Raw genomic sequence first — 15,983 nt, 5'->3', positions numbered from 1 at the left:
TGAGGGCTGCCACTCTCCGTCAGTCCACCTTTCCCACCGCTTTTAATGATTGGTTCATCTCCAGCAGCTCTGATTCCTTCTTCGGCCTTTCACGTACAAAGTATCCAGGTATTTAAGGCTCAGGGTATTAATTCAATTAACAATAATGTAAGAGCAGGCAGATGCTCCCCAGCAAAGAAAGTCTCCTCTTTTCACTCTTGGCCTCATATGAACTCACAAGAAACCCCACTGTAAGCTCCACCACCAACGTTAGCTACTTGATTTTCAAATGAAAGGAATATGTTTTTATTCATCAGATGGTTTTGATGAAAACTAAACAGGATCCTTCCCTCACAGCTTGGATGCCAGGCACGGAGGTAGGAGTGCCAATCTTTGCCACAGGATTAACTTAGTAGGAGACTGTGTTTTGTTAATAGATAATACTTGCCTTCTACTGCTAATTTATCTTGAAGAGCATGTGTGTTCCCCTCTGCGTCCCCCTCTCCGTGTGTGGGTGTAAGAGGGATGCGTGGGGGCAGGGGCTTTGCTGACCAGCCCTCAAGTTCTGCGGTTCATTCACTGCTTCGCCCCCCCTCCCCCAGAGGACGCCCCCTAGTCACCCCTTCCAGAGCTCCCGTGGGTTTCCCTGTGTCTTTTTCAGTCCGGTTTCAATGCTTTTTGCAGGCACAGCCACGGCTTCCCAAATTTCAGAGCTTTTAACCCAAAGAAATAAGAGGCCAAGCATCCGCTGCTGAAGCCGTCCTTGAGTGCCCTGCATGCATCATCCTTAAAGCCTCAAAATAATTTGAGAGTCTCATGTGGTCCAAAGCAAACAGTCAGGATTTTCTCTATTTATCTTAATTTCTCCACCAGCTCTCAGATCTGATGGTCATTAACATGCACATTTAGGATAATCTGGAGGGCATTTCAGACTGCAGACAGGCTGGCCCCAGGTTTTGCCTGGGAGGGTCGTCTGAGGCCAGCAGGAATACTGTACCGGGGCTCAGGCCGTCACCCGCAGCCAACATGGAGAACGCTGTCCTGACAAAAGTCACTGCGTCTTCTCATGGGCATGTTAAAAAAAGAAAAAGGAAAAGAAAGAAATGGAATTAACACGTTTTCCCATTAAGAAGTTATGAACTGCTGTAGTTCCAACAGTGTTTGCTTTATACAGTTTTATTACCCATTCCATATTTCTTGAATTGTATCTTGAAATCTCAGCATCAACTCTCTATTACAATCTAGCTTTAAAAATAAACACCCACTTGTAGATATGTATCCATATGAATCTGTGCCTGTGTACGTTCATTCTTAATAATTGATTTTTGACATATCACATCAGTTATTTGGGGAAAACGTCATGTGGAAATCAAAGTGCATTTGGTCTCTGGCAAGGGGTTTGGGAAAGCACTACAGGACGACTTTGCGAAGCCTCTTTCCCCTGCATTTCAGAAGTCATGAGCTGTTAAGGGAAATGTGGACCCTGTGTTTGGAATTCATTGACACAGAAGTCATCAGCATACTTGGTAAGAGATATCTGATGCCCAGAAAGCCTTCTCAACTAGTTTCCATATCTTTAGCTTTTGAAAAAAGAGGTAATAACTGAAAACAAAATAATACGGAAACCTCAGAGGATTAAAATATAGTGGAGACAGCAGACATGCACAATGACCAAAAATGTTTAACTCGGTAGAAGGTAGTTCACCAACCCAAAGCAAATTCCTGGCAGCTCCTATCACTGGTTTATGTAACATGGTGAAAACTGTTAAATGTCTTTCAGAGGAAGACTCATTTAGGTGATTACAGGCAGGAACACAAAAGACATGTTGCATGTTCTTTTTCTTTTGAAGCAGGTAATGTTGTGCAACAAGCAGCATAATATCAAAGTTCTGAGCTTCTTTTTTTGAACTACCCCCTTTGTCTTTTCTCTTAGATTATAGGCCAGAGAAACCCCAAAACGTGAAAATGTGGCCTTCATTCGAGTTCAACTGTGGCCTCTGCTCATGCTTGGAACGTGACCAAAGAGATGGTTTTCTATTTTTAGTTTGAAAAGTCCTTTACATTTTCTCTTTTTAGTATAGACACAGTCAAAGATTTCATTCATCTTTTATATTCTAATGTTTGGCTTGTGTCAGCCATTCTGTAAGGTACAAGTTGACCAACCTTCTCTTGGTGAACAGGTGAAATTTGGGTGGTCCACGGTAGGCCCAGTGGATTGGTTCATTGATAAACTCAGTAAGTGGTCTTTGGTCTTTACGTCTCTTTGTGATGGAAACCCACCGTCAGTGATGCCAACACTACCTGCATTAGTGTTTACTTGGCCCCCCCGCCAGCTCTTCCTAGGGAGTAACATGCTTTGGAGCAGCTCTTTCTGGAGCTGTGGCTCTACTTGGCTATTTCCATGATCAGAGAAGGCAGAGGGGTGGAGACAGAGAGCCGGGTAGCAAGGAGAGGACTGGAGACCAGGGCCCGGCAATCTCTGAAGGCTTCCCGGGGCTGCTCACCAGGTTGTGAGAGTCAGGCGGGGTTTCAGTGGAAGCCCCATCTTGAGATCTGCTCTTCTGTCCCAGAATTTGGGGGAAAGAATTGTGTATTTGGCCAGGCGTGGGTGGCTCATGCCTGTAATACCTGCAATTTGGGAGGCCGAGGCAGGTGGATCATCTGAGGTCAGTAGCTTGAGACTAGCTTGGTACATGGCAAAACCCCGTCTCTACTAAAAATACAAAAAATCAAAAAATTAGCCAGGCGTGGTGATGGGAGCCTGAAATCCCAGCTACTTGGGAGGTTGAGGCAGGAGAATTGCTTGAACCTGGGAGGTGGAGGTCGCAGTGAGCTGAGATCATGCCATTGCACTCCAGCCTGGGCGACAGAGAGAGACTCAGTCTCAAAAAAAAAAAAAAAAAAAAAAAGAAAGAAAGAAAGAAAGAAAAAGAATTGTGTATTTGTGCGTTTCTTTTCCTGCATGAATTTAAAAAAGTTAGAATAAAAATTAAATCTTTAAAAAGGTCAGAGATCCCCTCCCTGGCCTTTGAAAAGGCACCTCATCATATATGAAGGAAAGAGGCCCCACATCAGGATTGAAGAAATTCACTATCTCTAGAGCATTAGGAATGATCTAGAAACCAACCTCAGTCTCAGATCACTGTCTGCCAGGAGGAAAAGCCCAGCTGCTCAGCACCTCAGTGGCCAGTCCTGAACCAAACCCTTGTTGAGGGCTGCCCTCTGCTTACAGAAAGAAGTCCGCACTGTAGACTCCTCCTGCTAGCTCCTCCCAACACAACCTCATTTAAATCCAAGGGTACAGGAGCCCCATAGGACATCAAGATTAATTTGTGACATAGCAGTCCCAGCCTCTCTTAACTGTTCTTCCAGCTCTGGGCCTGAGTTAATTTGTATTTTATTTTGTTTTTAAAATTTCTTCCTAAGCATACACACACACACACACACACACACACACACATTTTACACATACATGTAAATGCATTTATACTTAACATTATCACATAAACATCTTCTATGTTATGAATATTACAAACATTCTTAAATGTCCTGGAGCATGAGCTTCACTTCACTCGTGTCTAACCCTATTTTACTTAGTGTTTTCTGGCATTAAGAATGTGAGTTCTTTGGCATCTCCCAGCCCCCCTTCTTTGCCCAGCCACCCCAGTCCAGGGGCTCACATGCAGTAGGGAGCCCCAGGACCATTCTTTCCAGAAGTTCAGGGAGGCCCAGAGCTTGGGTTTAGCTCCAGGGTAGGACAGACCTTTCCCACCAGCCAGGCTGGATGGGGAACAATTGCCAACTCTACAGCACCAGCCAACCTACTTCATCTCTGCACGCTACTTTTCATTTTACTTCTTAGGCCTTAACAAGAAATAGCCACTTATTTTAAATGAAGAAAATGTTTTCCACAAAATCAAGTTGTGTGTCTCGTCCCTGACGTTGGCAAACATAACTTAGGCTTGAAGCAGGAAACAGAGTTTATGGTGTGAATAGTTCTCAAGCATGCAGCGTCTGTGCACGCCCTGAATGTGCACCCATTTCCTCTGCCTCCTTCTCCTTCACCCATCAGGAACTGCAGCAAGCAAGCAGTCACATCACACCTCCCAACCACATGCAAAGAACCAAAAAAGCAGCTGCCAGAAAAGCTTTGGGAAATTTTCAAATTAGATCTTCAACTGCAGTAAGAGTCATATTGAAGTAAAAGCACATCAGCCCGGCTGAGCTCTATGCCAGCACTGCACCCCACACCCCTCCTGCTTTCTCCCCCAAACAATTTCCAGCTGACGTTTAGTGAACAGAAAATGTTTTATGAGCTTAAGAGAACCCAGAGATAGTAATCTGCTGGGGCTGTCATAAAATGCCACGGGTTGAGTGTCTTAAACAACGTAAGTTTATTTTCCCACAGTTCTGGAGGCTGGGAAATCTGAGATGGAGACTGGTGGGTTTGAGTTCTGGTGAGGGCTCTCCTTCTGGCTTGCAGACAGCCGCCTTCTTGCTATGGCCTCACATGGTCTTTGCCTCTCACTGAGGTGTTTGGACTGCAATATTCTGGGAAAACCTTTCCTCTGGCATTATGCTCTATACCTCTATCTTTTTAGGACCACCCATGCCATTCAAAGAAAGGGCTGAAGCATGGAGTTCAGAAACAAGTGCTGGGCTGTGCAGACAGCCTGGGAATCCACAGGCCCACCCGGCCTCAGGGCTCTCAGGAGCAACTTCAGGGGCCTACACAATTCATCTTCTGAGGTTGTCTCCAAACTCACAGGAGGCAAGGGGGTTTCTATTCCAGCTCCCCTCAGGCAGCAACAGGCAAGGCACGCAAAAGTGTGTGATGGGAGGCAGGCAGTTATTGCAGAAATGGGATAGGTCCCCATGACAGAAGAGAAGAAACCAACAGAGGATTCTTCCCGGGAGCCCCAGGTTCAGCAAGTCACACCTCTCCTATGGGGCAAGGCAAGGCAGATGGGCGTGGGCCTCCTGCAGCACAGACATCCTTCTGTCCACTCAGGAGTGAAGTCCAGGCCCTCAGGCAACTGAGGCTAGAGCACTGAATCAGGGGACTGAACAAGACCATGCCTGAGTTGCAGATACAGCCACCTGGCACCTTGTAAACACACGCAAGTGACAGGTCCCCTTGCAGAGCAGAGCACTCAACTGCTCTGCCCAGGACCCCTGGGAAACAGCTCCTCGGTCTGCTGGTGAGGTGGCCACCCACCATCTCAAACTCCACAAGGGAGCACTCTATTTGGGGGCAAACCACACATAATTAACCCAAATGGACCTGCCATGGTGGTCGCCCCCCCACCCCCACCCCGAGCTGGCAGTCCCCATCAGCAGATCCCAATCTTTGTTTCAATAAGGGGCACCCATTTGGTTGGCTGTAAAACCCTGTGCGGGTTCTTTTGCAACAATGTTAAGATTGCACAGAAACCAGCGTTCTCCTGTCCTCTGAGTGCTGTCCTCACGCTGCTGTCCTCACCTGGGCCTGGGAATACCTGCACACATTGCTGAGTCATGTGTACAGGATAACGAGAGCTCCTCCCCTTTGTGCAGAAGCAAGGAAAGAGGCTGCACCCCATTCATTTGAATGCCTGGCACGTTCTTCATCAACTCCATGGAAATTCTTCTTTTTTTTTTGAGACGGAGTCTAGCTCTGTAGCTGGAGTGCAGTGGCACGACCTTGGCTCACTGCAAGCTCCGCCTCCCGGGTTCAGGCCATTCTCCTGCCTCAGCCTCTGGAGTAGCTGGGACTACAGGTGCCCGCCACCATGCCCGGCTAATTTTTTGTATTTTTTCTTAGTAGAGATGGGGTTTCACCGTGTTAGCCAGGATGGTCTCGATCTCTTGGCCTCGTGATCCACCCACCTTGGCCTCCCAAAGTGCTGGGATTACAGGCATGAGCCACCGTGCCCGGCCTGGAAATTCTTAAGTGCTTAGAGTAAAATGCATTTTGTCAGAAGCCTATGAGGTTTTAAAACTCTGTATGTCTTTTTAATGACTAGCTGAATTCTCACTGATTCGTGAAGCCCGCAGAGTACGACGTACATGTTCTAACAACTACTAGGGCCAAGCATTTTGGGGAAAAAAAAAAAAAAAAAAACATGGACAGCTTACTTTCACCAAATGTTAAAAGAAGGCATAAAATGAAATGACATTTATTTTACAATGGCGGAAGTCCTCAGGAAACGAAATGTGCTAATACATTTTAGCTCGTATGTATTCTGATCACACCCATGTCCAAACAAGTGGTTTTCAAGCTTAAATGGGAAGAAACAATCTATGAATATTAAAGAAAATATGTATTCTTTGTACACTATTAAAGCAGGCTTAAAAGACAGATGAACCTCCAGCCGGGCTCAGTGGCTCACGCCTATAATCCCAGCACTTTGGGAGGCTGAGGCAGACGGATCACCCGAGGCCAGGAGTTTGAGACCAGCCTGACCAACATGGTGAAACCCAGTCTCTACTAAAAATACAAAAATTACCTGGGCGTGGTGGCTCATGCCTGTAATCCCAGCTACTTGGGAGGCTGAGGCAGGAGAATCATTTGAACCCGAGGGGTGAAGGTTGCAGTGAGTCGAGATCGTGCCATTGCACTCCAGCCTGGGTGACAGAGTGAGACTCTGTCTTAAAAAAAAACAAACAAAAAAGACTGATGAACCTCCGCAGTGATTCTGGTCACTCCAGGAGCGTGTTGTCCATTTGCCAGTGGAGAGGGCTTTGCCAGGGTGGAGCAACCATACTGGAGTCACGCTGGGACCCCACGGCCCCTAACACGGCCCCTAACAGGAGGCTTCTGAATGCCACAGTCCTCCCTCTCAATGCAGTGCAGAGGCCACCAAATTCAGATCCTGGGGGTGTCGGGGAAGGCAGTCTTCAATGCAGATTCCTGGGCCCCATTCCAGGGCTACTGAATCAGAATTTTGGGGTGGGGGTGAGCTTAGGACATTTATTTTTAACAAGCTATGAAGATGAGACCGACACGCTGTAAATTTGGAGAGTTACCAATGCACACCACGGGACTGGCTCATGCAAGATTTTCCATCTCTTTGGAATGCACAGAATGTGTCTTGTTGGAGAGAGAATGGGAAGAGACCAAAAAAGGTTTCCCCAAACCGAATGTGCTCTCACATGACTGGAGCTCCGTGTCTTTGCGTGTGGGACCGTTTCAGTTACAGGAGGTTTATGCCTTTGCGGTGATGTTTTCCCACTGTAATACAACGTCCCAGTGTCTACGACACATGCTGCCTTTCTGAGGTCCACAGTGTGAACCTGAAGGAGCTGGTCCTCAAGACTGGCTTAAATTCAAGGTGGAGGCACCTGGAGGTCTGCTGACTGCAGGTCACATGTGTATTCTGCGTTCCTGGCAGAAAACACACATTTGTGTCATCTTGGGACCCTCAGGGTTGCCTGTTCCTGTTCACGGTGCCTGAATTGATGGCTGATGGGAAGTCCCACTTCTCCTTCTGGACCTACGCAACAGAACTTGGCCTACGTCAGTCTTATCAACCATTGCAAATAAAACAAGCCTCCATCCCCTATTTACATAGTGGACCAGGATGCTTGGTCTATGTCAATCTTATCAACCAATGCAAACCAAACAAGCCTGCATCCCTTATTTATGTAGTGGACCAGGATGGGAGACTGGGAGGAAAACTTTTCTATAAAAGACAGCCCCTTTCTTGGTTGTCATGGAGTGCACCTTTGTTTTGTACCAACGACTGTGTCCCCGGCTTGCAAACTACTCTACTATTTGTAGAAACAAAGTCTCTCACTTAACCTGATACTTTTTTCTTGGTACTTTGGTTAGCAATGGGGATTGTAACTAAAGTGCCACTTGCATCACTACGATGCTGATCGTCTTTGGTTGCCCAAGGATTAAAATGTAACCATGATGAATTTCGAGTCAGGAAACATGTCACAGTGGGATTCTATTCCCCTGGATTCCCTTAAAGACACGGACACATATTCACTCAGGGCACTGATGAGGCTACTAAAAGGAATAAAAGATGGTATCATTATGGGGCCATTGAGGAAACAGTTCTGCGAATCCTCCATGCCTCATTCTGTCACAGGAGAGAGTCTCTGCACTTCTATTTTCAGCAGGCCAACATTTCTCTGTGTTGCTTGTGATGATCTTATGAGGGGCCTGGAGAAATATGTACACATAGATTTCAGCATGAGTCTTGTAGCACTGCGCTTAGCAGAGTGTGTTCTCTTACAGAGCGTCCCTGCGCTTGGAGTTGGGGCGCGGAGGACTGTCCACTTCACCTGACCCCGGAATGTGGCCCAGAGCTGCTGACAAGGGCCGTCCTTCGTGAAACAGAGGATGATATTGTGCTCATCTCCAGCTATGTGTGTGCATGTCTTTGTGTGTTTTCTGTGAGTGTGTGTGACTGTGTTTTCTGTGTATTTCCTCTGTGTGTGCTTCCTGTGTGTGTTTCCTGTCTGTGTGTTTTCTCTCTGTATGTTTTTGTGCATATGTGTGAGTGTGTTTTCTGTGTGTGTGTTTTCCTCTCTGTGTGTGTGTGTGTGTGTGAGTGTCCCCAACCTCACCAAGCATGGCTCAGGGACCTCTGTGTGTTTTCTCTCTGTATGTTTTTTGTGCATATGTGTGAGTGTGCTTTCTGTGTGTGTGTTTTCCTCTCTCTCTCTCTCTCTCTCTGTGTGTGTGTGTGTGTGTGTGTGAGTGTCCCCAACCTCACCAAGCATAGCTCAGAAACCTCAGTTGTCCCTTGAAAACACCGTGCTGCCAGGTACTAGACACAAATGTGACTTTAAACGTGACCTTTACACTCAAGCATCTTTTAGTCTAGATGAGGAAGAGAGAGGAATGGAACACCACATCCTCTTCAGAGCCAGGTGCTATGGGAGAGTTCCTGGCTGTCTTTGCAGACCGCACACCAAGACAGCAATTGTGATCACCACTTCATAGTGACCAGAATGTGTTCAGCAAGGCAGCCTGCCCACAGCCTGGAGAACTTACAATTTTTTCCAGGCGTGATCAAAAGCAACCAAACAAACAAATGTTTTCACTCCATAAACTGATATGTGCCAGGGAGACTTGTCCTGCTGTTTATGGAATGTGGGGGCACTTAGAGTGGGGGTGAAGGCTTGGCTCAGAGGAACCAGCAGCTGTGTTATCAGAGACAAAGGGAAGTGACAACACAGTAATTTACAATGATCCCTGCCCAAATTATCTCAGCACTCCGACTAAGAGCAGTGTTCCTGGGCAAGGAGAACACACAATTTCTCACCTGCTGAAGAATGTGGAAGCCACAGGCAGTGTGGCTGGAAGCTCCCATCATCCCTCCATGAGTGACTTCATAAAGCTTCCATCAGGCACCTGGGCCTGGCTGCCCTCCTGCTCGGATTATTCTAAATATAAACAAACGACCCCCAAGGCCCGTGCTAACTCAATCACACTTTTACATGTCTCAGGCCAGTCTGCTGTTTAGACTTCCTGGCAATATCCTTGCAAGTCTTCTGTATTCCTTTTTGGATGTATCTTCATTCACTGTTACAATTTTTCTGCCTTCCTTTTGCCTCCTTCCAGGTGAACAAGACAGTAATCTAAGAAGACATTCATATAAACATTAATGGAACCAACTGCAGGAACTGCCAAATGTTATGTTGCTCACAGAGTTTTGACTTTGAAAGATAAGCAGCTTCTATTTATTCCATGCTCCAATCAGGGCAAACACAAAACATTTTCTATCTGCTAAGATATATGTATTATATATGTACCTATATATGAAATAAAAGTATAAATAACTGACTTAAGTCTACATTCTTTCAAAATGAGGAAACAGGTCTAGCTTCTACAATTGTTCTTTGTTTTTTCAATTATTTAAGCAATTTCAAGAACTTAGAAGTTTCCCCCGCTTTGTGGGAAATAATAAAGTAAGATCCCACGTACTCCAGTTTCCCTCACTGGTAACATCTTGCAACACTGTAGTACAATGTAACAGACAGGAACCTGACACTGACACAATCCAGGCTCAGAACTTTCCATGTACAAGAATCTCCCTGTCACCGTTTGATGTCCACACCCGCTTCTTCCCACCCACACTCCTCCTGAGCCCCTGGCAACCACCAATCTGTTCTCAATTTCTAAAATTTAACACATAAATGTAATCATACAGCATGTAACTTTGTAAAATTGTTTTTTTTCGCTCAACATAATTCTTGGGAGGCTCACTGATGTGGCTGTATGGATCTATAGTTCATTCCTTTTTATTGCTGAGTAGTATTCCGTGATGTAGACAGACCCGTTTGCTTAACTGTTCACCCATTGAAGGACATCTGGTTTGTTTCTAGTTTTTGGCTGTTACGCTAAAGCTTCTATGAATAGACATTTTTATTTTTTGGGATAATGACCCAGGCATGCAGTGCAATTGCTGGGTCAAATGGTAGTTGCATGTGTGAAAGCTGTCAGAGTCAAAATGGAGTCACTTTTGTTCAAACAAATAAGCCCTGACAAATAGAGCCAGAAAAGGCCTTGGAGGGAAGATTCTCATGAATAAATGACTGACAGCAAGAACTATCATAAAAAATGGCAAAAATCAGAACCTTGCACAAAGGCCATTGCAACCACACACACATAAACACACACGCACACACAATATTCCTGTAAGAACATCCACCATCCTCTCCAACCTTGGACTGGAGTCCGTCTTGTTTTTGATACCTGTAGCCAAGGGTAATTACCTCAAGACAATTATGTCATCTTCCTCAATTTCCCTTTAAAAACTTTTGTCTTCTTTGACCTCCCTGAATATGCACATTGTTTGCTATGGCATATGTTTCCCACTGCTACGTCCTATTCCTGAATAATATCGTTTTTCTTTAAAGAGCCTCTCTCTGTTGTTATTTCGGTTGACACGTTTCCCTAACAAACTGCAAAACTGTCTGCTGGGCGCGGTGGCTCATGCCTGTAATCCCAGCACTTTGGGAGGCCGAGGCGGGCGGATCACGAGGTCAGGAGATCGAGACTATCCTGGCTAACACGGTGAAACCCCGTCTCTACTAAAAATACAAAAAATTAGTCAGGCGTGGTGGCGGGCGCCTGTGGTCCCAGCTACTTGGGAGGCTGAGGCAGGAGAATGGTGTGAACCCGGGAGGCGAAGCTTGCAGTGAGCCAAGATAGCACCACTGCACTCCAGCCTGGGTGACTGAGCGAGACTCCATCTCAAATAAATAAATAAATAAATAAATATAAAAAAATAAACTACAAAACTGTCTTTCAGAATGATTGTACCATTTTTACATTCTCACTGGCTATTTGGGAGAGTTTTAGCTTTTCCACGTCCTTGAAACATTTGGTGGTGTCACTTTTTTTTTTTTTTTAATTTTAGCAATACTGATTGCTGTGTAATGATGTCTCATTTTCGTTCAATTTGCATTTCCCTAATTGCTAATAATATTGATAATATTTTTACGTGCCTTTTTGCCATCTGTATATTGCCTTTGATGAAATGTTTGTTCCTGTCTTTTTCTCATTTTCTACTTGATTGTAAAAACTACTTTGAAAGTTCTTTATATAATCTAGCTATTAGCCTGAGATGGCCACGTTGTTTCCAAATATTTTTTCCTAGTGTGTAGCTTGCTATTTTATATTTTAACATTTTTTCCCATACAGTAAAGGTTTTTAATTTTAATGAAGTCCTATTTATCAAGTTTTCTCTTCTGTGGATCATATTTGGTGTCATTGCCTAACCTGTATCTCAAAGGTTTTCTCCTATGTTTTTTCTCAAAGGTTGTATGATTTTACAGTTTATATTGAAGTCTATGATCTATTTTGAGTTATTTGTGTATAAATTGTAAGGTTTACTTCAGGGATTTTTTTTTTCTTTTTCTGACCTGTGGATGCTCAGTTGCACCCAGAACCCTTTGTTGAAAGATTCTCCTTTTTAATTGCTTTTGGAGTTTTGTCAAAAATAAGTTGGACATATTTGTGTGAGTCTATTTCTTGGTTCTCTGTTCTGTTCCCTTAATTTATGTGACCATTTATCCACCATTTATCACTCAGTCTTCATTACTGTAGCCATAAAATAAGTCTTGACACCAGTTAGATTGCTTCTTTTCACTTTATATTTCCATTTCATAATTTTTAACTCTATTCTTCTTTCTCATAATTTTTAACTCTTCGTGTTCTTTCTGATTTCTATACAATTTTTTTGAGTAATATTGTCTATATCTGCAAAAAAACCTTGCTAGGATTATAACAGGTCTTGCATTAAACCATGTTAAACCATCCTTTTACTTTCAATCTGCCTTTATTGTTAAATTTGAAGTGAGTTTCTTGTGGGCAGTATATAGTTGAGTTATAGTTGTCTTTTTAATTATGTGTGTATGTGTGTATGTATGTAGGTATTTACTTATTTGAGACAGGGTCTTACTCTGTCACCCAGGCTGGGGTGCAGTGGCGTGATCATGGCTCACTGCAGCCTCAGCCTCTTTGGGCTCAGGTAATCCTCAGCCTCCCGAATAGCTGGGACCACAGGTGTGTGCCACCACCCATAGCTAATTTCTGTATTTTTTTGGAGAGACTGGGTTTGTCATGTTTTCCCTACTGGTTCCAAGCTCCTGGGCTCAAAAAACTCACATGCCTCAGCCTCCCAAAGTTCTGGGCTTACAGGCATGAGCCACAGCACCTGGACATAGTTGTCTTTTTTAAAAAATCCACTAAATCAATCTCTGTTTTTTAATTGATATTAGACCATTTATATTTAATGCATTTATTAATGTGTTGGAAATTAAAACTTTTTTTAATGTGTTTTCTCTGTGTCCTCTGTTTTTCATTCCTGTTTCTTTATCCAATGAGTTACTTGAACTTTTTGTTTTTCAAATTTAGTTTTGTTATACCTATAATTTTTTAGAGTATTTGTTTGTATAGCGTTATAGGGGGTGCTCTAGGTATTATATTATATATTCAAAATTCTTCACAGTCAACTTGTGACAATATTTTACCAGTCTGAGTGAGATATAGAGACCTTACTTCTTCTTATGTCATTTTACCCTCCTTGTTTATAAATAATTTTAAGTATTTCCATGCAAATATTTAGAAGTAAATCAAGTGCTGCTAAAATTTTTGTTTCAATTATCAAACGTAATTTGTAAAATTCAAGAAGAAAAACCGATTGAATTTGCCCATAATTTCAAAAGCTTCCTTTTTTATTTCTGATATTCCAAGATTTCTTCTTTTATTTTCTTTTTGTTTAAAGAAATTTCTTTCGTCATTATTTTAGGGTAAATCAGCTGATAAACAGTTTTTTCTTAGTTTTTCTTCATCTGTGAATGTCTAGATATACACTTCATTCCTCAAAGATTCTCACTTGGTTGTGATTCTGGGTTAATAGTTCTTTTCCTCCAGTGGCAGGAATGTTGTGCCACTTCCTTCCATAGTTTACTTTGAGAAATCTGCTGTACTTTGAACCATTTTTTCACCTATGGGTAAGGTATTACTTCTCTTTCAAGACTTTAATTGTCTTTAGTTTTCAGAAACTTGACTATGAGGTGTCTTTGTATAAATTTGGGAAACTGTATTCCTTTGGAAATTTTCTTTTGGGAAACTTCTGCTCAGCTTCTTTAACCTAAAGATTTCTGTCTTTTGTCATACTTGGGAAATTCTCAGCCATTATTTCTTAGAGAACTTTTTAATCCCTTTTTCCTTTCCCCTTTCTTTTTGTGACTCCACTGACATAAATGTTAGTTTTTTTTAAAGAAAAACATTGTCCTACAGATCCTGAGGCTCTGATAACATTTTTCTTTCTATTTGCTCTCAGCTGTTCAAATTGGGTGGTTTCTATTATTCTATTTACAAGTTTACAATTTCTGTTTCTTCTGTGCTAGTGTCAAGTAAACTGTTTTTTTAAATTGTTGTATTTTTAGTTTTAAATTTCCACTTGGTATTTTTTTTTTTACATCTTCTGTTTGTTTGCTGGGATTTTCCCATTTTCTGCTTTTGCTTCAAGTGTGTTCGTATGTTTCCCTGAAGCCCCTTTTGTTCATGGCTGCTTTGAATTTTTGTCAGACAATTTTAACATTTATGACACCTCTAGTTTATGGTATCGTGAGTGATTTTTAATGGAAATCATAATATTTTTATATTGTATTTTGAGACTCAGGGTCTTCTTTATACTGTTTAATTTAGCTGATATTTTCTGACACACTTCAACAGTGGAAGGATGTGGGGCTGAATGTCCAAGTTCCCAATAACCTCCTTTGCCATCACAAGGGAGGGGTTGTTCTTCCTGCAAGCCTGGGTGGGAACTCTGGCTTCTCCTGGGGGCTCCATTGTCCCACTGGTGGGGTGGCCTCACTGCTGCTGGGCAGGTGTGAAATTCCTGATTCTCTACCAGGCCTCCCCATCCAGAAGCAAGGGGGAGGTGTGTACCTCATGACTGGTGCTTGGGGTGGAAGTTCAGGCTCCTCATGTGGTCCCCTGATCTTGGGTAGGGGGCTTGGTTACTCTCCAGTGGTGAGGAGAATCCAGCCTCCCTACTTGGCCTTCTCTGCCACTACCTGGCTGGGACGTTGGGCTGTTTCATTACAGCCTCATGAGGGTGGAAGTCTAAGTGCTCCCCTGGCCCTGGCTGCTGCGGGTTTGGTGGGGCCACGGTTTTTAGGTGGCGTTTGTCAGGGAGTAGTGTGGATTTGTCTAAAGTTTTCTGTCTTGCTAGGCTGCTCCTTTCCTGGTCTTTTGTATACAGTGAGTGCTTTTCTTGAACTGTTTTTCTGCACCTGCTGGAATCTCTGAGTTGCTAACTTTAGCATCAAGTCTGGGATTTCTGAAGCAGAAAGAAAACCCAGCTAATTCATCACCATGTCCTTCACCCTGGGTCCCAGGTTTTCTAGCCGGTCTGTCCTCTCTCCACCTTCCAGAGTCATTGTATATTTGTTTCCTATATAATGTCCAGAGTTTTTAGGTATTTTTAGAGAAAGAAATACGAAAAATGTACTCCATCTTCCCCAACAGAAGTTCTGTCATCATTCATTTTTCTCCAAAAGAATTTTTCTAAATCTTGGGGATATCAACACGTGAAAACATCAGTTTTATACTTTGTATTTGAAAGTATATGGACTGACTATGCCACTTTCATGAGACAACATTTCAGTCAGGTGTAAAAAATGTCCCTTGTTTTTAATATCCAAAGTCTCTTAAAAGCATATAGTGTTAGACAGTGATTTTTAAAAATCATTCGTAAATCATTTAAAAATAATTTGTCAAAAATTGTCAAAATGCCATTTTAACATCAAAAAGAAATATGTACTATTCTTCTTTTGATTTTGTATTTATTATTATTCTTTATTATTATTATACTTGAAGTTCTGAGGTACATGTGCAGAACGTGCAGGTTTGTTACATAGGTATACATGTGTCATGGCGGTTTGCTGCACCCATCAACCCATCATCTACATTAGGTATTTCTCCTAATGCTATCCCTCCTCTAGCCCCCCAACCCCTGGCTGGCCCTGGTGTGCAGTGTTCCTCTCCCAGCTGACAAACATATGAAAAAAAGCTCATCATCACTGGTCATTACAGAAATGCAAATCGGAACCACAATGAGATACCATCTCATGCCAGTTAGAATGGCATCATGAAAAAGTCAGGAAACAACAGATGCTGGAGAGGATGTAGGGAAATAGGAACACTTTTACACTGTTGGTAGGAGCGTAAATTATTAGTTCAACCATTGTAGAAGACAGAGTGGCGATTCCTCAAGGATCTAGAACCAGAAATACCGTTTGATTTTGTATTTTAAATATCCTCCTCCCCCTTCTTCCTCTGTCTTGTACTACTAGAGCCCAGACTCCTCTATCATGTTGTTTGACACCTCCTCACAAATCCCATTTCAGAATCTTGGACGGGTTCTGGCACTAGCCTTGGTGCTTCCTTGTTGCAATAGAGGCATGAGGGGGGAAGATGGTGTGTGAGGTCATTGTCCTGCTTGCCAGGTCGCCTACAGAGATCACCATAACTAACCAGCAGCCCTGAA

The 15,983-nt window shown here is 43.2% G+C and overlaps 1 long non-coding RNA gene across 1 annotated transcript; it reads right to left on the bottom strand.

The window, feature by feature from the left end:
• Positions 1-796: 796 nt before the first annotated feature.
• LOC134757597 (uncharacterized) lies at positions 797-9,262 on the bottom strand. Its single transcript, XR_010131760.1, has 3 exons — positions 9,240-9,262; positions 7,956-8,131; positions 797-1,039 (listed from the first exon to the last, which is right to left on the bottom strand). It is a non-coding gene; the product is annotated as an uncharacterized lncRNA (long non-coding RNA).
• Positions 9,263-15,983: the final 6,721 nt, after the last annotated feature.

The sequence above is a fragment of the Gorilla gorilla genome, chromosome 19 (genome assembly GCF_029281585.2).
Source record: "Gorilla gorilla gorilla isolate KB3781 chromosome 19, NHGRI_mGorGor1-v2.1_pri, whole genome shotgun sequence".
Lineage (NCBI taxonomy): Eukaryota > Metazoa > Chordata > Mammalia > Primates > Hominidae > Gorilla > Gorilla gorilla.
This window is presented reverse-complemented; position numbering and strand designations above follow the sequence as displayed.